This window comes from Corvus moneduloides, chromosome 3 (assembly GCF_009650955.1).
Source record: "Corvus moneduloides isolate bCorMon1 chromosome 3, bCorMon1.pri, whole genome shotgun sequence".
NCBI lineage: Eukaryota > Metazoa > Chordata > Aves > Passeriformes > Corvidae > Corvus > Corvus moneduloides.
Genome location: NC_045478.1, coordinates 63296806 through 63322775, shown reverse-complemented (window position 1 = coordinate 63322775; position 25970 = coordinate 63296806). Strand labels below are relative to the sequence as shown.

Below are 25970 nucleotides of genomic sequence, written 5' to 3'. Positions count from 1 at the left end.
GACTGTTGTTGCCTGCAAAGTGGCATTACCAGTGTACTCACTTCTCATCACTGGTTGAATGCATCCCAAGATCCCAACTCCTACCTGCACTGTACTGTTGGTGGGTGTGTTGCATATGCCCAGGTCAGTTGCATACACCCCGCTCAGTTTAAGTATTTACTTTTGGGAACAATGGAAATTTTTCATTCATGTTATCTGGGCTAAAAGTCTTTGAAAAGGTGGCTTTGTCATTCAGCATTCATCTCTATCTCCACAAAGGCAGGAACATGTATTTGTTGATTTGCTTTTGACATGCGAAGGAAAGACTCACTAGTCCTATCCTCATCTTGTAATATTTTTCCCCCTGAGTGATCCCATTCCCTCCCTTCCCTCAGTTCCCAACAAGCAGGTAAGTACTGTAATTGGAAATGTTCTGACTCCTCAAAAGGCTCCCTTCTCTTAGAGTTTGCGGTCTATAGTATTTTTTACCAAGATATAGGTAAGAAGCATCCACCACCATGGGCTTATGCTAGAAGGGACTAATTTATACCATTTTCCATGCCAGGTTTATAATTTACTAATAAAACTCTGTAAGTTTCTTTTGTGGACCCTCTGACTTTTGTTGCTCCTTTTTGACCATAAGCATTTGTGAATTTTGGGTGCTCCCTTCCCCTTAAGGGTGGGACACCACAAAGGGTCTTTCTTACTTGCTAAATGTGTTACTTTTTGTTACTTGCAAAAAGAAGGACTAAACTCAGGTCTATTTGATGCCATGATAGTCTGGATTTTTTTAAAATACTCCAATGTCATTGAGAGGGATCTCAGTTCTGAAAGGAACTGCTGGTCCCTCTGGAGATGCTGAGGACTGCTGGAAAACTATAAACCCAGCACTGTTCATAGTCATAACTGCTAAAACCAGTACACTAGTTCTTGGACTGGAGCACACTGGTCTGGGGGTTATAAGATTCCCTTTTCTTCAAGCTGGTTCCTGCCTCAGATACATCCACCTGTACATGTACAGGACACCCACATATGTACCCACATATGCAGGAAAAAATTTGCTGATAATGTGGGATTGGGTCTAGCACTTAATATTTTTTCTTCCCTTCCAGTGCATCTTCACAAGCCTCCCTGGATACTCCTCGTCCCCAGCATTTGGATTTGTCTTTTTCTGCACTGCCTGAAGCACAGTTTGCTCACGCTTAGGTGATTTACTAAAGGCTGCATAACCGCTTGGAAATATGCAAGGCTGTTTTTGGCAGTGCTGGTGTAGATATTTCAGTGCCCTGCCTCAGATTGATAGCGCTGCGCAGCGAAGAGAAGGCAGCTCTGGAAAACGTTTTGAGTTCAAAAGGAAGAAGAATCTTTTTAATCATGCAGGCTCTCAGGAAACCCAAGACTCAGTGGGACAGTTTCCTCACAGTTGGGACTGTCCCAGAAAATCAGTGGCATTTGAAAGCAAGATCACAGCCAAGGAAAGTGCTGCAGTGATGGAGAGGGCCCCAGCCAGTGTGAGTGAAATGGCTACTGCCTCTCCTGCCGCCAACAACTGGCAGGGAGACTTGGGGTTCAGTATTGCAGAAAGAACAGCATATTTAGCAATGTCACCTTTTCTATTTGAAATATCTGTGAGAGTTTGGATCATATAAGCAGCTTTTAAAATGAGTGTGGCACAAGGAACTATTTCAAGTCTCCTCAGATTATATAGAGGGCCTGATCCGGCAATTTCTTGCTTTCTTTCTTTTTCTCCCCTCCCTAAAGATACATATCCTGACTGACTCCTATGAGATTAATTCAAACAGAGCAACTGCTGGATTAGACCTTAATCCCTTTTCCATCCATTTAAATCATCCTGAATGGCGAGGGATTGCCGTGTGTTTCAGTGCTGGCCTAAGATTCATTTTATTCTGGCATCTTGTTGCTGTTTTGCATCTGTTTTCTGTCCTTTTTTTTTTTTTTGGTAAATTCTCTGGCTTCAGTTGTATTTGTAACTTGCGATCTTACCAATATGGTCTGGCAATGACATTTGTCTTGAGGGGATCACTTTTCCCTGGTCTTCCTCTGCAACAGCCAGTTGATTCTTATGAAACATCCCTCTCCCATCCGCCTGGCTCTGCTCTGCAGCTTCATGGGGTGTGAACTTTGAAAGGCTCAGCTCAGATTATCCACATTTATACTGTTTTTTTCCAGCAGTACCCCCTCCCCCCAACTAGTCACTAGCTGCCATACAGTTAAGATGACAGCGCTGCCCAAATAGCAGAGGGTGGGCTACTACACAGAAACCTCTTTGATATAGGAGTTCCCTCAAGGGAAGCGGCGGTCACCTCCCAGCCACCAAACTCTTGTCAATCTGGGAATCAAGTTCAACAGGAAGCACCTCTCTGCACAGCCTGAACTGCGGCGGCGGGAGGAGCACACGGTGACCAACGCAGTGACCAACTCCGCCCTTGCAGTGCGAGCAGCCCCGCTCCGTACGGCCCCGGTTCTGCCTCTGCGCAGGGACGGACCCCTGGTCGGGACGGAGGGGAGGCGGCAGGCGGTGCGGGAGGGTTTCGGAGCGCGGTGCGGGGCCCGGGCCGGTGGCGGTGCCCTCAGGGCCGCGCTGCCCAGGGAGCGGCCGGGGCAGGGCGGCGGCGGGGCCGGGCCCGCCTGCCCGAACGCGGGGTCGTGACGCCCTCTAGTGGGGACGGCGCGGCGCGGCCGGGCGGGCAGCGGGCAGCGGGGCCCGGCCGGGCCGGGGCCGCCGTGGGGAGGCCGTGGGCGCAGGCTCCGCTGGAGGTGGTTGTGTCCCTGTGGCTGTGGGCAGAGATTTGGGTGTGGTGCGGGCTCGGGTGTGGGTACCAATAGGGATGAGCGAACGCCGCCACCTCCCAGCCCAGAGAACCACCTCGTGTTTTAGCCCTGCGGATAATCCAGTGCCCTGTTGCTCTCGGCCCCCACAGCCTCTTGAAGCCCCTTGGGTGGGGAGTGGGGATTTGCGTAATTTAAGAGGAAACGACTTGGCCGTCCCTGTTCCCGGAGATGTAAAGCAGCCCGTGGCAGCACTCAGTGAGAGCCCAAGCCCCAGCAGGCGAGCCGGACTGGACTGATGCCTCCAGGAACATCAGGCGCATTGTACAGGTGCATCAGGCACTAGAGGGAGGGTCTGCCCTGGCCTTCTTATTCTGCCAGGCTGGAGTGCCACATGGCATGAGAGTGGGATAGAGTCATAGACTCGTTTAGGTTGGAAAGGACTTTAAGATCATCAAGTCCAACAATTAACACAGCACTGCAGAGTCCACCACTAGACCTTGTCCCCAAGTGCCACATCTACACGTCTTTACAATTCCTCCAGGGATGGGAACTCCACTAGTTCCCTGGGCAGCCTGTTCCAATGCTTGACAACCCTTTCAGCGAGGAATTTTTTCCTAATATCCAATCTAAATCCAATAATAAATCTAATAATAAACCTAAAAATAAATCAAATAGGTGCCACCAATAGCCAGGTGCCAGCAGCTTAGTGAGAGCATATACCGTCATTTTCTCTCTCCTTTTCTCACACTTGCCCTGCCTAGCCTTGGTGTGCTTTTGTTTTGCTGCACCCTGCTTTTGTCTTCTTGTGTCCTCCTGAAGATGCCTTCCTATTAAAAGCTGAAAGATTTGAAATGATGGTTGACCTGAAAATTTTAGCTGGTTCAGGTGTGCTTCTTGTGTCTTACTGAGCTAAGTTTGCTCATGCTTAAACACAGTTTTGCATCAGCTGGATCAGGAGGAACCACCTATGTGTCGCTGTTTGGGATAACTAGAATAGATTTCTTTTTTGGGGGCTTTAGAAAAAGACTGATGTGTTGGCTCTTCCAGCCACATGCAGGAGGTACTTGTGGAATTCAGAGCTGAAAGCCTTTCTAGCAACAAGCTCCTGAAGTAGGGAGGGTGCTCTTTGCTATCTGGCGTCAAACATGTTTTGAAAGTGTTGTTTGCTCATTGTCATTGGTGCCAGCCCAGATCTCTGTTTGCCAGTGCTGGTGGTTTGGCATCACTGATCTAGAGTGAGATCAAACAAGGGGGAATACGGAGCCAGAGCCTGAGTTTATTTACCCTAGTGTGAGTGAATGGAGAAATGCCAGTGTTAAATGTAGGTAAGCAAATACATAATCTGTCACTTAGACTCATTTTGACACTTGGTAAGAATAACTTACAAAGCATCCTGTTGGACTACAGTAAAAAAGCAAAGACTGTCTGCATCTACTTTATCCATACGCTTCTTACTAAGGAGAAAGTTTGTAATCTAATCAATTAGCAAAATGAAACATGAATGTTGCCTAGCTCCATATCCCTGTCACCCAGTGTAACTTGTATCTCTATAATTTCCCTTCTGTGGAATGTGTTCATCCCTTCAGCATGAAGAATAACAACTAGTATATGAAATATTTTAATTCTCTTAAATTAGTTGTGTCAAGTAGAGATTGAAGGTAACCAAAATGCCATCTCAAAATACATTTTAATACACCAACTGAAGCATTGAACAATATAGAACAGCCAAAGACTGTACATGTGTTTTCAATACTCTTTTATTATGCAGAAGATTTTTCAGTTGTTGTTACATGCTGACAGTATTCTTCGTAGCTTGACACAATTGATTTTTTTTCTCCTGGGGAACATATATGGGGGCAAACAAGCAACTCAGTCCATCAGGAAAGCTGGGAGCACTGATCTTTTGTTCCTGATGAGTGTGGTCAAGGCATATTTCACAATTTCTGGTTTATATGTGTAACTGGGGCTCTGTGTTTCCAAAGCCAAAATGATTGAGGTAACTGGAGTTGTTCTGTTCAAAATTATTATTTTTTAAAAAAAATTTTTATGAAAGAAGTAGTAGAACTAGTTTTAGCTTGTATCTGTAAACCGGTCTCTTAGTGTGAATTTGAAGGTATGTCCTGTACAGTCTGCTGTGGGAAACTGACATCTGTGTTTGCAAGTAGGCAAACATTATTTAACCCTCAGATAATGCTGTGTTTAAATGATTTAAGTAGTTTGTTTAGTTATTCATGTTTTTTCTGCTGAGTTTCACAGATAGTCTATTGAATGAATTTGCTACCAGCTATTGAAACAGTAGCATTTAAGTAAATATCACACAGTATTTTCAGAAGGCTATTTTCTGTTTCAAAAGTCTAAATATTGAAGCAGAGACTTGATTCAAAATGTCTCATTTAGCTAATCAAGGAAAAGAAATATCTGCTCTCTGTCTACTATTCCGAGTTTCAGCATTCTTTTGACTAGTCTTGCAATGAATTGCTGTGGACAACAAATAATTCAGACAATAATTTCAAAGGAATAACTGAGAAACTCACAACAATGTTTGCAGATAAGAAAAGGACTTTTTAATTGAGTAAGTTATTCACTGTCAGCTATTCACTCAGCCACTACTGTGCAGTATCTCTTCTTCATGTGGAGCTTTGGAGAACATTAGCACCTCGCTCCTATCCCTACAGGATAAATATGGCTTGTTGCATGTCAGACCAGTGGTTAGGTAAGACATCTACAGTAAATGGTTTCCAGGATTTTCCTTCTAGGCCAACAGTTAGTAAACAATCTTTCAAAATGCTGTGAAAATGGTTCCATTTTCCTTTGGCCCCTGGATAAAAAGTAGCAGGAGCCCTGTGATTCACTGTGTCTCGTCCTCAGTTCTTCTGAAGATGAAGTCCAGGGTTAGAAACCAGTTTCTTTTGGATTTCCTTCATGGTTGAAATTTGTTAACAAGAACTTGATTACTGCAGTGGAAGTAACTTGGGAAGTAATGGCTACTTCTGGCTATTTGCTGAAGCAATCAATTGCACTAATAGTGTAGCTGCCATCCCCTGCTGCTACTTGAGGTGTTCCTCCAATTTCAATAGCATTTCCCCCTGTAGAGTGAAGGATCTTGCAACAAAAGGCATTGCATGATCCTGGTATTTTATCAGGCTGTGGTTGGGTGACAATAGCTTTGTTGCACCTCAAACAGGCTCCATGGGGTATTTACAACCTTCCTCAACTTCAGAACTGATTTGTAGCTACCTGCACATATCCCTGACTCCTTGCTTGGTCTGGGCTGCCCTGTTTGTGTATGTCAGGAGCATGTTGAATACTATTGTGCAAGGTTGTGGCAAGTGCCATTGTCAGTTGAAGGTAACAAATCATGCTTACATTTTTAGGAGTGTGATCAGAGACCACAGGCAGAAACAAGACTATATTTTTATGAGAAGTGTGCAAATATGAAATACAAAGTCTTGCTGTGGTACAATGGCTGTAAGCAAATAGTAGTTGGTTCAAATGGAGGGCAGGGTGATGGTAATCAAAGTAACTTTTTATTTTAATGCATGTCTTTCAGTTGGCTAATCCTATGCACATTTTTGTTCGATTATGTTTCATTTCCTCCTTCCTTATATTCTGCAGATATTGTGTAGCATGAATTTTTACATTTCTGTCTCACCTTTTAGGCGCTGCCAAAGGCAAATGACCTTCATCCCAGCATTTTTCCATGATGAGGAAAAACCTTTGCCTGGAACTGGAGAAGAGAAAAAACTGAAATGAACAGCTCACTGTGACCATGCAGCTTGAGTCACTTGAACCATGTCAGATGGGAGACTATTCTTAGTGGTCTTTCTGTGCAGTCAGCTTATCTTCCGAGGAGCAGCAAACCTTTTTTTTGGGTGGGTGCTTCACCTTTCACCAGGAGATTTGCTTGGCCTCTTTTGCTGCTCTAACGCACTTGTTCCCTCATGTTTTTTGTATATTATCTGTGCCAGTAAAAGTACTGGATTTCACAGAATGAAGACAGTCAAACAAGGTAATCACTGAGGCTTTTATCAGTCAGTTCCTCAAAATTAAACTGAGCAACATTTATCTGGGAAAACATAGCATTGCTCTGCCTGGCGAATTTCCATTACTCTTGCATAATGTGGATACATTTGGCATAGACATACCATGAGGTTCAAGTCTCGGGAAAGGATGCCAAGTAGTCACATCTGCTGGCTTGGGTGCCAGAGCAAACACTCCGCGTTGCCTGAGTCAGGGCTTATGCTTCTTTTGGAGTTCAGAAGAATAGTGGAGGGAAAATTATCTGCGTAAAGGAATTTCAGCTGAATGTTTATGTAGCTCTCAGATTTCTTTGTGCTGCTCTGAGGTCTCAGCACTGATTATCACCTAGATAACTGTTCCCCCAACACCAGGATGGCTCTTTCAAGATCAGTGAGACAATATGCTGGGAAAGCACTAGGCTGATAATTTAATGTGACTTTTATGAGACAAAGATGTGGAATTCTGTGTTGTATTACTTGCAAGATCCCACCTATTTGTAAGTCATGCTGTGTGCAAGTGATTGCTCAGACATCCAAAGAAGTTAAATTTCCTCCTAGTCCCAAGAATACTGCCACAGTGGGAGGAAATGCTGGTAGATTGCTCTCATTCACAATTGCCTTGTTAAGTTCATGTACACTTATCCCAAGGAAAACTAGGTTGTTTTTTTTTTTTTATTTCTTCCTTGGGAACCAGAAATGGAGACAACCAATTATTCATCAATTAAATCCCCCATTTGATTTCATAACTCCTGAGAAATGGCTTGCCTTACAGATAGTATCAACATGTTCCAAGGCTAAGTGGCGGCTCACGTATGTCCTGAATGAAAAAGTATAATTACACACTTCAGTATGATAAACTTGGTGCAAACAGTTGACATTGAGAGAGCAGCTGTTTTCTTTGCCAATGGAAGTAAAAGATATACAGTGAGAGGGTTTAAAAGGTCAATACAGAACTTATACATCTCCTGTGCCAACAGCAACAACAAAAAAATGTGCAGGTGTAAGGCTGGAGTAAAGGTAAGGCTGGGGAAGATGTCACAGTTCAAAACTAAGTATGCAAGATTCTCACAACTATTCAAGGTGTGTGTATCAGAGATTACTTTTGATTACTCAGATAAGTTGTACTTCTGTAGGCCCTCTGAAAACATAAGCAGCTGTAGGAGAGATACCAGGTAGATACTACCCAGCATCACTTCACTATGGCAGGGCTGCCTTAAGATGATAATTTTACAAGAATGAAATAGAGCATGCACCACATCACAAGCAGCAGCATCATGTAGATTTTGAGGGGGAGAGTCAAGGAATATTTGAGATGTTTTCCCTTAGGAGGACTTCCCTAGAACATTTTGTGGATCTTAATCTGCAGTTTTACTTCTTCAGACCTACTTCTGCAACATTTCCTTTATCAGTTAAAGGCACAGATGTTCATGAAGCTTGAATTTCAGAATGACAAGCACACATTTTTCTTAAGCAGCCTGAAATAGGTATGTCCAAGTGTTCCTGGCAAAAATGGCTGAGTAGCCTTGGAACTGAAAATGAACAGTACCATCTGAGTTAGACATATCTAGCAACTTCTGTGTGAGCTGGATTTAACACTCAGAGAACACATTTTGGCAGTGACACATGGGGTTTGTGTCTCATTCAAAAATAATAATTAATTCATTCAGATATTTGGTGGCATACTTTACTACAAGCAAGCATAGATTCCATCCATATGATACATCATTTGCACAGATGTTATTCTTCACTTCAAAAGGGAAGTTCAGCCAGTGTCTTCTGTGGGATATACTTTATTATGACTCTCTTCAGCAGAGATCAGCACAGATATGTGATAAACTGAGGCACTTGCCTGTTTAATTCAGGCTTTGTCTGAACTAAAGGAGGGGACAGACATGGTCAGTGCTTAGAGACAGATGCAGCCCAGTCTTGGTGGGTGTGAAGAGGAACAGTGCATGTCCTATCATGGTAAGCTTGGCTGTGCTTGGAGCTTTAAGTAGAGCTAATGGAGGGGGATATGTTACTTGTCTGAATTTCTGTGCTTATTTCTCAGCAAGCAGATCTGCAGATACTGGCAGGAGTTTACTCTCTTTGGCTGACTTCTTCCAAGACTCAAGAATGTGATCTGGATCTGAAGCATTGGAGCTTCCTCCTGAAGTGATGGTTTTTAATGCACTGCTGAAACCTGAATAAACTGTTTAAAGAAAAGTTTGTGTACTAGTCCTCAGTAGCCAAGTTAAGTTTGCAATGAGTTCAGATCAGGCTGCTCGGCGCTTCATCTGGTTAGGTCTTGAAAACTTCAAAGAATGAAGGCTGCACAACTGCTTCAATTTCATGGGGAAAGGACACTTGCAATAGTTCAGTTTGCCACCATCAGAGGTAGGAGCTCCACACACCTTCAGCCAGTCTACTCCCTCTTCCTGACAACTGTGGAGTTTCCTCTTCATTACTGAGATTGTAGATTGTCAAGATGCTTTATCACAGGAAACAGATTCAGTAAAGCAGACTAGAGGTGCAAAGAGAATTGTGGGCAGTTTTAGAATCAAAATCCTAAATACCAAAGCTGCACCACTGAATTGTGCCACCACACCTGGGGACAGCTGAACCTAGCAATCCAACTGCTTGTGTCATGATTTTAAAAGTCTCTAGATGTTAGCATGAGGTATTGTGGACTGTGTTTAGAAACCTGGAGTATTCTGTCCATTCCAACAAGGTTCCACCTTTCTCATGTCCTGCAGAAACCCTGCAAATCTTCATACTTGCAAATGATCTTTAAAATTGAAATTTTGTTTTAATCCAGCAACAATGATGGTACTTTGTACTTACTGTATTTTGTTTCACTAAATAGGATTTAAGCTATTTCTCATATGCAGAATTGCTACAAGTGGTTTACCAGACAGAAGCCACTTACGGCAGGACTATTTTATGGCATGGATACTTGTGGAGAAAGGGCAAACACAATCCACTTGCAAAGCTCCATTCTAACAATAATCTTTCAGTAAGATACATTGTAAAAGAGTGGCCCTAAAAGCAAAAGCCGCCACGTGGACAGTCCCTCAATCATTTCTCTGCATCAGCCTCCTGAGTATGCCATCCTGACTGACCATAGGGAAGTAAGTGATTTATAACTAAAATGAAGCCTGCGATGACTAAAGATCTACATGAGACTGGTGAGTTTATTTGCTGAATTACTATGCAAATTTAACAATTAAATCTTCTTTCAGCTCCTAAGGGAATAAGGGGGATTACTAAAGAGAAGGAATTTGACATGTTTGGAAAAAAAAAAAAAGAGATTAAATTGGAAGGATTCTCTGCAGTTGATCAGTTCTGCCCTGCACAGCAGGCATCACAGCAGTTAGTAGGAGTTACTACAGAGATTTCCAGGAAGGTTTGTACAAAGCAGGGAAAATACAATGAGGAAATATAAAACCTCCACTGCATAAGTCAACTTTTATTTGTTTGTCTGTTTGCAAAACTGAACTATGAATTTATCTTCAAGACCTCAAGTGAACTCCACACTTCTTGCTTCTGTATTCAACCAACTCAAAATAACCAGATAACTTGAGAAAAGAAAAAAATAAGTCAACCAAGAAACAGCAACCCTCTTTGGTTTGACTGATCTGAGCCTTTCTAAACTTATTTATTTATTTATTTATTTATTTATTTTCATTATCCCCACTTTCTAAGGTTGGTAGTTTGAACAAGAGACTTCTGTTTTGACAGCCTGTCTCCTGGGTACCCCACTGAAAAGGCCAAAGCTCCCAGTGAAGCAGCAGTAGCTGCCTTTAAACAGGAGCTGAGCACTTCTTGCTTTCCTGTGCTGCATGCAAATGGAGACGCTCAGTGTTACCATCTCGGCCAAGCTTCCCCCTAATGTGCCTTCTGCATGGCAATGGCCACTACAAGTGATCATCCACTGTGTCTGTGAGCGTGTTAATGTCCCTGACCCTGGTGCGCTGATCACTCGCGGCGGCAGGGGACTCGTCATCTGTACAAACAGCGTTTGCAGAGCCCGCAGCCTCCTGGCTGTACGTGACAGAGAGCTCTGCTTTATGCTCTGCATGTTCAGCAGGGCTCAGTGAAGGGCAGCTGCCCCTTCCATGCTCATAAGTAACACTTCCACGACAACACCTTCGGCTCATTAGTTTTGTTTGTTTCTTTATAGGATGGCAGTATATTTTCTAGGTTTTTTAAAGTGTGTTAAAGAATGGGCCATCATATCTGTTACTAAGCTACCCACGGGGTAATTCAGGAAAAGGCTGAAGGCTTTAAAAACAGAGGAGAGATGATCACACAGCAGAAACTATATTTACTTCATCAACCCCCACCTCACCACCTGATCCTCTGCTGCAGTGCTAGTACCAGAGCCCAATACATACATTCGTAGTCACACATGCATGAAAATGTGTTTAATAAAGTGAGAAACTCAAAACCCCAAATTGTCAAAAATCTCAGGCAAAGGTAGTCAAAATGCTGCCCTCTTCTACCTTGCTGTTTGTTCATTTCTTTGATGGAGGAAAACGTGATGCTGCCTTCCCACTGCCACGGGGAAACCAAGTAGCCCATTAGTCCCAGAAGAGTCAGAGGGGGATGGACTCATGTGGGAATGGGAAGCAGGTGGGTTATCAGGGTGTTTGTGAAAGTCGATGTTTGAGTTGACATGTGTAGAGATTTTCCCAGGGCCACGCAGCAGCTCTGGGCTGCCAAGGCGCAGGCCACGATTCACACATCAGTTTTGACCTGGCTGTGTCCCCCCCAGGCAGGGATTTGAAGCTGTAAAATCTATGCCAGTATGAGATTTCAGTGCCATAGCTTGGGAAAAACTCATAGTCAGTTGGCACCATGAAACATGCCCAAAACTGACACCCTAGAAGCAAAGAAACTACAGAAACAGAAATGTGAAATCTCCATTTTGTAATGTAAAATCCTTTGCTGATTGCCCCCTCCTCCCCCCCCTCAAAAAAAGAAATCTTATCATTGTCTGTGAAAGTTTACTTTCCTCCCTAAACCTCACAAAATCTGATTAAATCTTTAAATCTAACCAAAGATTTATGATAAATTTCACAACACAAGTATTTCAAAGCACTTCTGTGTGGAAGATCATGCATGTGCAGTGGATATTCCCATATTTTTGTTCCTTTTTGCTAAGTCTGAATGGCTCTTTTTTGCTCCTGCTATAAAGACTACACCCTAATTGGAGCATGTGGGCATAGATGAGGAACAGCAGCAAAATTGGTTTTCTATTTTCTACACATATCTCTTTAGTAATCCCGCAGTGAGTACGGCTACCTCTCATTGCTGCTATGAGCCATGCACATGAGCAGCAGTCAGGCAGATGGAGCAGGGATAAGGATCCATACAACAGAAAACACAGTAGCATTGGTGCAGGGGTGAAGAAGGACAGAGGCAGCAGTGCACCTCATCTAGCCCTCAGGTAAGAGAGAGAGGAAAGGTTGAACAATATGCTGCTCCCTCAAAAGTTACTGAGAGCAGAAGGGGGAGAGAAAATAAGGGTCTGACCCCTGGTTAAAAAAAACCAAAACCACAAAGAAGAGAAAATGTCACCTTCAGGGAGGAGGTGGTTCTGGAAGTGCTGATTCAGGTATAGTCTGAACCAGGGCAGAGAGATATTGAAATGAAAAGGCTCCTGTTTACTTTAAAAAACTGCTGTGCAATGATTATCTACTTGGGTCTCTGCCACTTTCTTCCCAGCAGTTTCTCCCTCCTATAACCTGGTGTTTCTTATTTGCAGTGGCAGTTTGGCTCACAAGCTTCTACCCCAGCCAGCTTTCACAGTAGTCACAAATCCTCCACTGCTCCTGCCTTTTACTGACAGCATTTTCTGCAGTAAATATCACTGGTAGCTCAACTTTAAAGCCCACAAGATGTGGCATGCATCAGGTCACACTTCCTTTGTTGTCTATTCACCAGTGTTCTCCATGTCAGGATGGGAATAAGAAGAAAAGACACAAATTGTGACTGAGGTATGCTAAGCCTTCAATGCCTACTTGCTATAAGCCAGAATGCCCATCCCTTAGTTTCATAAGCATTAGCTTAACTCACAAAATTAGGTAAAAGGAAAAAAAATTACACCCTGCGGCAAATTTTCTCATTCAAGTTAAACATTTGTCTCTTGAACAGCAGGGTCTATGAAGGAAACGCTGATACAACCTTAACCTTGGCAGCACAGGCACTGGGGCTGTGTTAATCAATGTTAAGAGCAGAATCAGTGCTTCAAGCGTTAGTAAAAATCCCCGAGATCTTTGCATAGAGTGGTACAAAAAAAGCAAAAACAAGTCACAGCTCAACAAAAAAGGCTTAGAAATTTTCCTTCCTCTGCTGAGGTTCAAAGGCTTCTTTCTCTATCTCTGATATGAAAACAATATGAAAATAAAATGTCATTTATGCACAGTCTTAAAGCTGACGATAAGTCCTATCTGCATGCAGATCTTGACAGCTTCGGGCCAGAAGAAAGTAGCCACACACGTTACTACACATGTAGAAGCTGTGTGCATGTGGCAGAACAGTTGGGACAGGGACAGCCTGTTACTAGGAAGCAGATATGCTGAGTTTCAGGTTCATGTTACCAGGAGACTCGAAAAAGTTGAAACTGAGCCTAACCAGGCTGCCAATGGCCTCTAATGAAAATTTCCATTTGGAAAGGCTTGATGTTGACTTGGCATGACACCAAAGAAGCAGCCTGCTGCAAAATTTTACACCAATTGTATTTCTCCTAATTAAACCCTGTCTGACCTCAGCATTAAGAAACAATTTGTTTCAGGATATAACCAGCACACATAAGCAATTACATTCTGTTTGCCCTATTAACATTATTTGGCTTCTATGCTTTCCAGTGCTTAGTGTGTCTAAAATTTTTTGTTGGGTAGAGAGGAAAAGGAGGAGAGAAACAGAAGCTTGAACTGAAAGTATCATCAACTTTTAATCATATCATAGGCACCCAGAAGTAGTGATCAGATGGTGCCTTCAAGTTTAGTTAGGGACAATGAAAGACAGAAATGAAGTGACTTATGCAAACCACTGAGACCATATATATCGATATCCTACAATTAAAAAAAAAGATTATTCTCTCTCCTAACTTGTTATTTTTCATTCAGTTCTCTAACTTGTGCTTTTCACTGGTCATTTAGAAATATCAGAAAGAACAGCCTTTGGTGCCCTGGCTGTGAAACACTACCCCTAGTAGGACACAGGATGCACTTGCCTCTGTCTTTCTGAGGGTCAGGGAGAAGTGACTGTCAGAAGACAAGTGATTTGGAGGTGAAGGTGAGAGATGGGGCCATGCTGCACCTCCAATACTAAGGGGCATCTGTGGAGAAGTGTCCAGTTCATTAGGAGTCTTTCTCACTGACAAGTTCAGTTCCTCTCAGGCACAAAAAGGAGAATTATTTAATACCATATAGGATGTGCATCATGGTTTCTTCACAAGCCAATGCTCTGGAAGATCTCTGTCCCTTGCATATATGTTGGTGCTCAAGGACCTACCTTAAGTGGTGAGGAGTCTGGAGGAAGAAGTGAAAGGAGAAGGGGGTGGCCTGTTGACCACACTTTCTGCAACATACACAGGGTGGATAAAATGTAAAAGACAGTTATAGACAGCAGAGGAAAGAGAGGAATGAAACAATCAAATGAGCTGTATCTTGAACAGGACAAATCAGCTACAGTTTGGAGATTTCAACATTTTTAGTCCACAATGGGACGGGGCTAAAAACTAGATTAGGCATTTCTGTGTTTCTTAGCTGTTGTGAGACTGAAGAAGACTTTCTAGTGTTCAGATATTCAAGGAACTGTCTGGAAAATAGCAGCAAGATGTGTTTGTGCCAAGGCCATTAACCCTCTATTCTTGCCAACATCAAATTAAATAAACTGAGAAAACAATTTGCATAACACTGTCACAGCGATATACAGTCAAGGCAACCTTTTGGAAGACTGAGCTTATGAAGAGGTTTAGTAGAGTAGACACAGTCAATGACTGCATAGTCAGACCCAGGAGTGACCGAGTCTGACTTCTGGAAACAAGCTCCGCAGGTCTATGCACAGCTCTCACACACAGTTGTGTTGGACTCCTGGGCGGCTCTTGAGGGCCATAAAGTACAGCCTTCTGCTTTGACCTCTGTGCAAACTGCTGGCAGGTTTTCCTGGTGGTCTTCTAGAGGCTGATGAGATCCAGAAATGTACATAAATGTGTGAGCCATTTGAAAGCAACAAGACAACAGCAGAGTCTGTGATTGCTGGAGAACATGGAATCAGCTTGTGTGAAAATGTCTAAAACAATCACTTCTGTCACTGTCTGTACCTGTTCTTGCTCTTTACAAGCAGTTGAACCATCTCTCTGAGCAGAACAGCAGCAGCCACTTCTCTGGCCTGCTTTCACTTGAACTAAGCACATCCAGGAGACACTTCTGTGCTAGATTTGTGTCCTGGCTATTTTTTATGTCCACATGACAGCGAATGGAATAGCAGGATGTGCAATCCAGAACACAAGATCTGAAACTGCAGTGGGACACAAAACAATGTAAGGCACATCTGGAGTCTGAAATCTTTATGCTAAACAGTCAGATCTATTTACAGTTGCTTCAGATTTGCTATGGATTAGCAAAAAGAAATAAAAAATGTATGTATGGATAATTATCAAAGTGTGCTTTAACTTGAGAGATTCTTTCAGCTCTCAAGGAAACGTTTAAGACTGAGTAAAAGAAAATGTGCATTTTACACATTGCCTAACTATGCTAATTCTTTTCAATGTATTTGCATATTTAAACAATTGTCTGTAAAGAACATGTTGTGCAATCCTACATATAAGCCCAAGAGAGCATGGCTAAATCCTATGCTAACTCGTTGAAAGCATAAATCTTAATTTTATTTAAGTACCAACTCATGTAGTTTAATTTTCTTTCTTCTGATTTTGTTCCTCCATCTCAGTCTCATCAAAAACAAAACAACCACTCAGATACAACCTATCTCAACATCTTGAAAAGCTAAGAAAAAGCCCTATGAAAAGGAAAGCCCTCTAAGCTCTCTCTTGGAACCGTCTGGGAGATACAACATTTTCTTTACAGTCGATTGTGTAAATATGAAAATACGTGGAAATGGAATATATTTAGGCAAGTTTTAAAATGCATAATATTTATTCAACTCTAATAGCTTTTTATTAGGAGTCAATAGGGTCTATCAACTAAATGGGTATTTCAACCATTTTCAATAGACATATTATTTACTCAATAGACCATAATGATTCTGAAGGAGGCATTAGGGCCTATTATGCAAATCTCTATGTATTGTAGGTGTATTCAAAAACAGTGAAATTTTGACCCTGGCTGTTCTACAGATCCTGATGCCATCGCTCTTTAGAAAGCAAATTGTATAAACCTAGTTTGAATGAAATAGAAAGGTTAGAAGTGGAAATAATAGATTTTTTTTGGTTGGGATGCAGAGCAGAGAATATAAAAAAGTTTTAGTTCAACTTGAAGCAGTCTTTTTCTTCAACAAAATATATATATATAAAAAGGAAAATTAATTGTGTCTTAGAAGAAACATTTCCTTTCCCACACAATGTTTTCACTGCTTTTTTACCCAGTATCTACACAAATAACTTTATTGCATTTTTGGCTGGTTAAAATATTCTCCCAGGAGACCTGCAGTGAATAACCTGCCTGACACTGCATGTAAGCAGGAGAGGTTTGAACAAGAATTTGGACATTTGCTAAGATGGCAATGCCAGTCACCCAGAACTCCTGTTGGTCAGTCCTCTAATTTCTTTCCAGCTATACTGCTGACAATTTGTTTCAGGCTGACTGAGAACAAATTAAAAAAAGAATACTGCAGGTAAAAAGCCTGTAGAAATGGCCCATTTTTAATGGTATGGGGAAATCCTAATAGCACTTGGTAGATGGCCTGATTCAAAACTAGTAGGTATTAATGTAGATGCTTCATACAATTTCAGTGGGGTTTGGTTCTGTGTTCCTTGTTGCACACCAGACACAAACGGATTTCTTTAGAGATACTTATAAAAATCCTAGAGGAGACATATAACCAGAAAAGATACTTCTGACTCACATAAACCACATGAAGCTCTCTCAAAGTCAGCTGAAAGTGTCAAAACGGGTGTCTTTATTCTTATCAAATATTAAAAAAAGCATTTCTGAAATAAAAAAAAAATATAGATCTATACTCAACAATTTAACACAGAGCAATGAATCCTGGACTAAGACATCCAGACTAACTCAAGGACCACAAGTAATATTACAAAAGTTTGGACAAAGTATTTTGCACATGTGTCTTTATAGCTTGTACAAAGTGTTTAGGTACTGGGTGGATGCTATTGCCTTGTGCTTTGGCTCTCTCATTTAGAGAACAGAAAATAACACAAATGTGACATTAAAAAAATACCAAATTGACATTCCTTAATTTGCTGTGTACTGCAAAGTTCTTTTGATTTGAAGGGCTCCTTTTATTTCCTTTTATTTTAAATGCTGAAATATTCAAAACCAAACAAATGACCAAATGGCTGGGTCTGCTTCTGTCAGGAGCAGATACATAGAACACCTGCAGAAAAACTTACGTGTGACTTACATGCAGCAACAACAGTGACTTAGTTACATTCTTTATCTGTGTATAATTAAGTCTAATCAGTGTTTTTAAGAAAGGGCACAGTCGCTGGTGAGGCAGGGTTTGTAGAAAGAAGCAATATTTTGTATGAAATCATACTGTTTGGAATTATGTGCACAGAATGAATGGACATACATTCTCAGTTGCGTACAGCTGGTGTATTTGGAGAAAACCAGATGGACTTCTGTGTTCAGACCCTTCATCATGTTCTGTTCATCAGAATTAATTTGCAATTACAGCCTGGAGGATGACCAAGATTATACAACTGTGTTACATTATATGGTATCCTCATCATATCCTTCTCTGAAGACCACGTGAGGTGAGTTAGCCACACTGCCACTTGTAGCTTCCTTAGTTGCAGGTAGGTTTTCTTCACAGAATAAGGTTGCTAGTGAGCATCAGCCCAGGTCTCCACAAACCAAGAGCTGCCACTGAGAGCAGTGTGAGCCAAATGGCCGTCCCATGACAGTGTAGCTGGGTAGTAGTTCTTGCTGTCCTGGAGCTTACAGGAGTTATTGTGAGGTAAAAATGGGCATTGCATAAGGATCAACCAGGAATGAGGCTGAATATTTGGGTATCTTGACTATCTAGACAAAAGAACCGTAACCTTCCTGTGCTTATCGAGATTCTGTTTGTGCTTTATGATCTCATACCAGCAACAACAGAACTTCCACTTCTTCCACTTTCTTTTATTTCCTTTTTATTTTTTTTTACCCTGTCTTGTGAGAAAGAGTTATGGAAATGAGTTTTGGGGCTGATGAATACCCTGGAGGTGCTTTGGCCCATTGCTTTCTTCTAGACCATTTGCCTTTAACTCTCACTTGAGCTTCTGTTCGACAAAGTTAATAGCTGCAAGTTCTTCAGGGATGGTTTGTTAAATCATGTCCAAGAAAATAAAATATAATGAATGAACAATCTCAGGAGAAAGCCTTGACATTTAAAAAAAAAAAGTAAATGAGTCTCAGAAGTATCAAGCCATGGAATAGAAAAAGTACATTAGCAAAAACGAGATATGTTTTGCAGCAATTAGAGGAGGAGATAGTCTTCTCCAGGGGAACACACCTGAGTTCTTGAAAACTCATCCAAAATCTGGTTGTGTACTGCATCCTGGCATCTAACAAGCCAGACCTGAACATTGTCTGCTTGTAACTTCCCTCCCACTCTCCCAGCATTTCAATGTGCTTCATCTGCCACTGCATCAATGGACTTTGATAAGAGGAAGCTGGAGCATAGCTTTGAACTCCACTGAACCCAATTACATCTGGTCATTTCAGACAGCTGTGGTGGTGCAACTCTGAGCTAGGAGGCAGGGAGTTCATGACAGATTCAAGTGCTGCAGCTGGAGCAGCAAATTGTTCTGGTGCTGTCATATTGCAGGGTTTATGCTCCAGAAAAGAACTGGCAATCTGAACTCAGTGTTGCACTAATTAAAAGGAAGGCATTTTGGCAACTAGTGTTTGGTGTGTGCTGGGGTTAATGCCTTTTATTTGCCATGGCACAAGTGGTAAGTTTAATCTCAGTGTACTACTGGAGGTGTGTAGGGGATTTAAGTCACTTACTGAAAGGGGCAGAATTCAGGTTTTCCCCCACTACCAATATAGAGCATAACTCTTGTCTTTGGCAATGGCACTTGCTGTTTAATGCTTGAGAGACTATAAGAATAGCAGGGATCTTAATTTCCTAGAGATACAGGGAATACCACATCAAAATGATATTAGAAAGCAGACTTAGTTTTGCCCATGGCTTGTGTAATTAAAACCTAGTCTGGTGACAAGGTGCTACTACACACAGTGATAAAGACACCCTTGGGCAGAGGACTACTGAAGTCTTATGCATTGCTAAAGTCCTATTAAAGCCTTTTTTGCTTGCCTTTATTAAAACCAATTTCATTTCTCAGCCCTGAAAATGCACCCGTGTAATGTTTCTGTTGGCCTTCCCCAGTATTGATAGCTTTCAAATTCCTATTGCAGATTCTGTTCTCACAAAGACAGTGAACCAATCCTGACCTCCACTGCATTAGGCAAGAGCGGCTCCTACTTGGTTCTCGCACATGCTAGTGATTTCCCTCAAGAAAAGACGCCCAAGAAGGCCTGCCTTTCTAGCTCAGGTGGAAAGAACACCTTTGTTCTCAGGTGGAAAGAACATAAACTGCACACCATGCACATGCACACACATGCACAGTCCTCTTTCCCATTAAAAAGAACAAAAAACTCATGGCAGTGTCTAGCCCTTCCACTCCAAAACATGTTTCAGTTACAGGTAAAGCTCTGCATTGGATACAGAAGGGATCTGAGATCTGCTCTTGTTTTGTAGTCACATAACTGGGGTTTGCCATTACCCAAATATCTGCTAAACCTGTATTTTTCTTGTGCTTACTATAGCTACTGTATAAGAGGTTTGGGCTTTTTTTACTTTCCCCTTTCAGTTGTTGGAATTTTTTTCACTCTTTCTAAATAATTGTAAATGAAGGAAAAATATTCTTGGGATGGACTCTGACCATGCCCATTGGAATTTAAGCCAAATGAATTGTTCTATCATCACATGTATTTGCAGTATTGATTATTCCTTGTACCCTATATGAAAAGCTGCCACTAAACAATAGTGAAAAACTAAATTTTCCATGTTAAAATAGTGCTGAAAAGAATTTGTGGTAAGAATGGTGAAATTCCCAGGTTTCTGATCACTCTCTTCATCTTGAAAGGATAATTTTCAGGTATTCAGACTAAAAGTGGGAAGGGACCGATTAAAAAAGAGTGTTATGAGGAGACACTCCAAATTTTTAAGCTGCAAAACTAAGCCAAGTTCATAGTTATTGTTAGCTGAGAAAAAGTTACTGGAAAGTAATTGTAGGAGAATTAAGAGAAAATATTTCCACCCTAAAAAATCTCAGAATACAGAAGAAAAATGTACTCAAATTATAGCAAGTCATAAAAGCTCTATCTAAGAACTCTATCTTGCTTGTTTATCATGTTTAAGAAAACATGAAAGATACTGATTTTTTAAATTCTAAATAGCATTTAAGACAGAGAAAGTAGCAAGCAGAAAACAAAACCTGAAAAGTCCTATTCTCTTACCTCCAGAATTGCCAGTAAAAATCATCTGTGTGCCCTTCAGGTGCTAAAGGATGATTTTTCTGCCTTAATATCATTTTGCTAAAAATTATTTCTTTTATTTCTAATAATTCTCTTACACCTTGCTCTTTTAAAGACATCTCATGCACAAAAAAATTGTGGTATCCATCTAAGAAAAGTGTACAATGGCCAGAAGCAGAAGTCAACTACAATCAGTATGAAACTGGACTTTGTGTTCCATACCTCTAAGGCTATATACATATTTAAAGAGTCCCAATACCAAAACTTCATTTTTTTTTTACCTGAAGAAATATCATCTGCAATACTACACAGGTCAGGTGAATTTTGAGTATGGGAAGGTATTTTATATCTTCTGATATAAGGAAGTTAATTTAATTGCTTTAATCAAAGCAAAATGCAATCCTCAACAGAGTGTTAATAACCGCAGCCTCAGCAGAAAGGCATTTGATCATGTAAAGTGGGATTTCTTCTGGATCATAGACAAACCTCATTCCAATGTAATGTCAGATGCTGAATTTTTCTCTCTGTAGTGATAACATTCAGTGTAGCAGCAGATTACATTCCAGGAAGGAGGAAACAGATCTGGTTGGTTTTGTTGGCATTTTTATGCTCAAGCTGCAGATGCTCCAGTATATCCAGGAATATTCTGAAAGGGAATTGAATTGAATGAATTTTCTATTCACTTTTTAATATATAGAAGCACCCTTAAATGTTTGAGTACGTTATAATTCTATTGCCCTATGGGTCTGGAATACACACATGGGGTCCTATAGAAGTCCATGTAGTCACAGAATGCTATAGAACATGACATTTTCTCATTAAGATCATCTGTGACTTTTTTCATGTGTCTGTTTCTGCTGTCCAGTTGATAAAACCAATTACAGCTCGTTCAGTTTTCCATCTACTATAGTTAGAGTTGACACAGTGAGAGGACAAACTCCCAGAGGGTATAAATGCTTTGAAATCAGCATATTAAGGGTATCATTTCAGAATGGCTAGGACCAAGGATTCCCACTGAGAACAATGGAAAAGAATGTTTGCTTGTTTAATAGTCTTCTTTGATGCCTGAACAGGCTGTGAAGTCCCAAGGACTTATGAAACATAAGCTTCAGGTTCTAGCCTGGGAGCATGTATTGTGAGGAGTCTTGTTTCCTGCCATATGGGCATGTGAGAAGGTCTTTTAATTTCCCTTCTAAAAGCAAGACTTAACACCAGCTTCACTAATCTCACTTCTTTCTTCTCAGTCTGTGCCTAGGTTCACAAAATCTGTATCTTTTGTTTTTAATAAGTAAAAAAAAAAAACAACATTGTAGGTGGTCTTCTTCAGGTCATTACTGCAAACAGAAATACAACAATTCTGTTACAAAATTGACAGTTTTTCTCAGCAAGTTGTCCTAATCACTTGAGAATGGTCAAAGGACTGCTGTGTTCTTGCTTCTTTTAAACAAACTGTTATTTTCTCCTTTTTTTTTTTTTTTTGTTTTAAAAGGGTTTTGGATAAGGTAGCTGTTGCCCCTCTGTTGTGAGTTGTGTCTCTCACTGAGTACTGGAGCTTCAGCACCAAGGTCATGAGTTGGTAGTGGTGGTGATTCCCTTCTTGAGGCACCTCCTATGCTCTTCAGTGGCCTTTTTTGTAGAGGCAGAGAAATTTCAGAGCTGACTTCAGGTGTGCTCTTTTAATACCACTTTTCCAACTGCTCTGTGGTTCAAATGAGTTCATCCGTCCCTGACACTTGCACAAAAACACTCTAGAAATGTATTATTTAAAGCCTGCCTTCCTTGGTGTTTCAGAAATAAAGGTGTAAACTTGCTTTAGAGGCATGAGAAAAGAAATATTTCCTTTGCTCTTGTAGGAAGAAGTGAAAGGCCAGGCTTTGAGCTGCGTGCGTACCTCCCAGAGGGCCCTTAAGCCAGGAGATGTGCGAATTACCAGAGATGATATTGTCTTCCTCATTGCATCTGAGGATGCTGAAGCCACCAAGGAGTGTTGTGCTGACACCTTGTCACTACTGTCACCAGAGGGATGCTGTGACGTTACCGGAGCAATCAGTGTGTCCTGCATCACACCTTCACGTGGGCTGGGGAGGTGGGAGCTGCTCTAAAAGGTAGAAGTCCCTTATAGATTTATGACACTTCCATGCTTTCTGTTATTGCCTGTTTGACCAGTTGCTCAAGGTAGAAACCAAATAAAGAGTCTAAAATGAACACTGTATGGTAAACATATTTTAAAAGGCCTTGTGAAGGACTGTGGTCTGGACATTTACCATAAAGAGAGTGAAGAGGGCTGGCTGGGTCTTATTTGTATTTGCATTAAATGTGCTTTTTCATTTTCTAACAAATGCTTTGTTGAGGGGTGCTAATTTGAAGAAAGGTGTGAAGAAAAGCAATTTTAAGGGTCAAAACTCCTTGTCTCTCAAGGGCATAAAATTCTCCAATTTTCTAAGCCAAAGTTGGAGGTTTTCTTTATTCTGCAAGTCAACAATTTTGCAAAATATAAGCCTGGGAAGGCTCTCAATAGATGAGCTTTTCACTCTGTTACAGAATGAAAACAAGTTTGAAAGCTTATGAACTGGAATTGCTGGTCTCCAGGTAGCAGTACATGGTGAGCATTTCCCTTACAAAAAATCATATAAATACTCCAGAATATTGCAATAGCAATCCCAAGTAGAGCTGTAAAACCAATGTACAGAGGATGTGTTGGAGCAGAATGGTGACAAACTGCAGTAGTTTCGGGGAAGCATCTGTGTGTGTGGTGGTGTGGAGTACAGATGCAGTTGGTGTGTCACATGCGAGCAGTACCTCTCGGAGCACGTCTCTGTAAAGCAGTAGAAAAGAGCTGAGCTTTTTGAAGCATGGTATGTAAGAATATCTGCCCTTCAAAATGACAGTAATGCATCAGGTAAATGGAGGTGAGCTAGAGCTTCATGCTGCATCTGACATAATTAAAGGTGATGAAAAAGTACTGCTGTTGTAATGGGGGGATATGGTTTAATACATCCATCACAAAAAATGCCATTGTAAGAAGAGTGGAAACAGAAATAAAGATGCACCAGATTTGTACCAGCAACAGAATTTCCCAGTACAATTTCTGCAGCTTTCAGTAGATGCTTGGTAGCACCTCTGCAAAATGACTGCTATCTCTAGGCATGTTTGACGTGTCATGCTACACTTCCACGGACTCTGTCGGCTTACATCTTTTTGCAAGGGAAAAATCCTGTGCAATGGCTTAGCCCTCCAACTTCTGTTCTTAGATTAAATCTTTGGGTAACTCTCAGGACAGTATGAGAAGTGACAGCCTTAGATCAGTTCAGGAGACAAGGGTCTTGTAGTATTAGCTCCCCCTCCCGCCCCGTGCTCATAAAATAGCCTCCTCCCCAAATCCTATAATAAAATCGTTTAAATAAAACAAGGCCTGCATCAAAATCTTAAATGGATTATGAAAATTTAGAATAATAAAATAGGAGTGACCCAAGTAACAGAGTTTCATGAGGAGACAGTGAAACACAAAACAACAACAACCAGCAAACAAATAAACAAAAGATAAGGCTGGGAAAATGACTGCACAGATTGCAATTTAGATAGAATAAATGCATTAAGACCAGCAAGGAACCCATTTAAATATTCAAGGTGAGAAAGAATCAGAGTATGCACCAGAGTTTTGGTTGCCTCAATCATTAACCAAGCACGGATTTTAAAGATGTTCAATAAAGGGAATCGACAGTTACACACAGTTAATATGGAATGAAACGACAAATCAGAGTAAAAGGTCACATCCAATTGCTGTACTGTGGCTGAAGAAATATGATGTGGCCATATTCAGGAACAAGAAAGAAAAAATAAATAAATGGAAAGGAGGCAAGTTAAGAGACAGAGCCTGTATAAATCTTACACCTTATCCACATTACCAGAAATAAAAATTAGCATCCACTGGGAGATGTCACTAAAGCAATGCAAGGCATGAGGAAAAGCATCCTGGAAAGAATAAAGGGGCAGTACCCACTGAACATTTTAATGTAAAGTGTAGCAATTTACTACAAACATAGACTCCCACCCAGTTCCTGGGTGAAATGGCTCAGTGCCATGGCTGACATGCCATGGGACAAACAAACCTTAGCACCTTCTCTGTCCAGAAGGGAAGGACTTGATAATACCTAGTCAAAGCCTACAGTGAATCAGCTCCATTGTTGGCAGCTTTTATATCCTTCTCAAGCTGAAAACTTCCTAATCTGGCTTTCTGAGTGGTCCCTAGTCCTCTCCACTTCACCAAACTTTAGACAATGTTAAGCCTGTGATGCCCTTCAGACTTCCTTGGGATAATCGGGTCCCTCTTTGTGGATGACCAGTGCCATGAAGAACCACGGTGTATCAGAGCTTAGGCAACGGCACAAGCAACGCATTGTTGCAAGCAGAGAGGTTCTTGGCCGAAGCCTGCTGTTGAGAGGGCAGGAGTCTCACAAGAACTGTTGACTGTGTGATGTGGAGAGGGAGCTGCCAGACAGCAGGGCTTGGATGGTGAGGTCTCTAAGTAGGGTGGCAGATCTGGGAATTCCTGAAGGAGAACAACTCTTTGCTGACGCTAACACTTTTGTTGCATTCAGGAAAATGGGTCTTGAGGTAAAATTTTGTCTCCATTTTTGGAGGGGGATAAGTAAACAAAATTATTTTAAGATTAAACCCAGAGTACAACTGACTTACGCTGCTGATTTCTTATGCAAATAGAAACAACTCTGCAAGGCTTTGAAACTTTGGCTAATCATTCAGCCAAAATTGCTACTCTGTATTAATAATAAAGACATCTATTGATGATTATGTTCTGGATTCACTAATCCAATCACAGATGCCTTTTCTCTGTAGTTTCTTTGTACTCATATTTCTTACTCTTTTTTTTTTTTAATATAAAAATAATTGGAAAAACCTCAATAAATAGATTACAGGGACAGAGAGGAATTCCATTACCATACAAGTCCTTCCCCTTTCAGCCTTTGCATGATAATCATTTAATAGCAGAATACAATTAGGGCAGCTAGGGGAAAGTGTATGGCTCTGTGTTATGTGATATCACCCTTATTTGCCAATACTGTGAGTGCACAAGTGACCCACAAAGATTTCACTTGAAAATCCAGATTGGATACTGTTACATCAGGATGTTTTGTGAATAGAAATGCATGTCTTAGAACTGTTCCAGGCTCTTTTTGTCCTCAAAAGAGAGACATGAACTGAGATCAGCTGTTTTATTTTTTATTTTTCCTAGTAATTTTACAGACAGGATTATTTGTAATCCAATTTTCTGGAAAGAACTAGTTCATGCGCAGCAATTTAAAAGTTCCCTCCTCCTTTTCCTTTCAAAAACTGCTGTGCTGTTTTCTGCACACAGCCCTTTGCTCTTGCCTCTCCCAGTGCTGCCTTCTCTTGTCAGGGTCTTCTGGGTTCCTGCTGCTGTAGCATTATGGATACCTTCTCCCGA

General features: G+C 41.2%; 1 long non-coding RNA gene across 1 annotated transcript; it reads left to right on the top strand.

Annotated features, from left to right (window-relative positions):
• The first annotated feature begins 2125 nt into the window (after positions 1-2125).
• On the top strand, positions 2126-9003 carry LOC116440777. Its single transcript, XR_004238756.1, has 3 exons — positions 2126-2491; positions 6432-6644; positions 8842-9003. It is a non-coding gene; the product is annotated as an uncharacterized LOC116440777 (long non-coding RNA).
• Positions 9004-25970: the final 16967 nt, after the last annotated feature.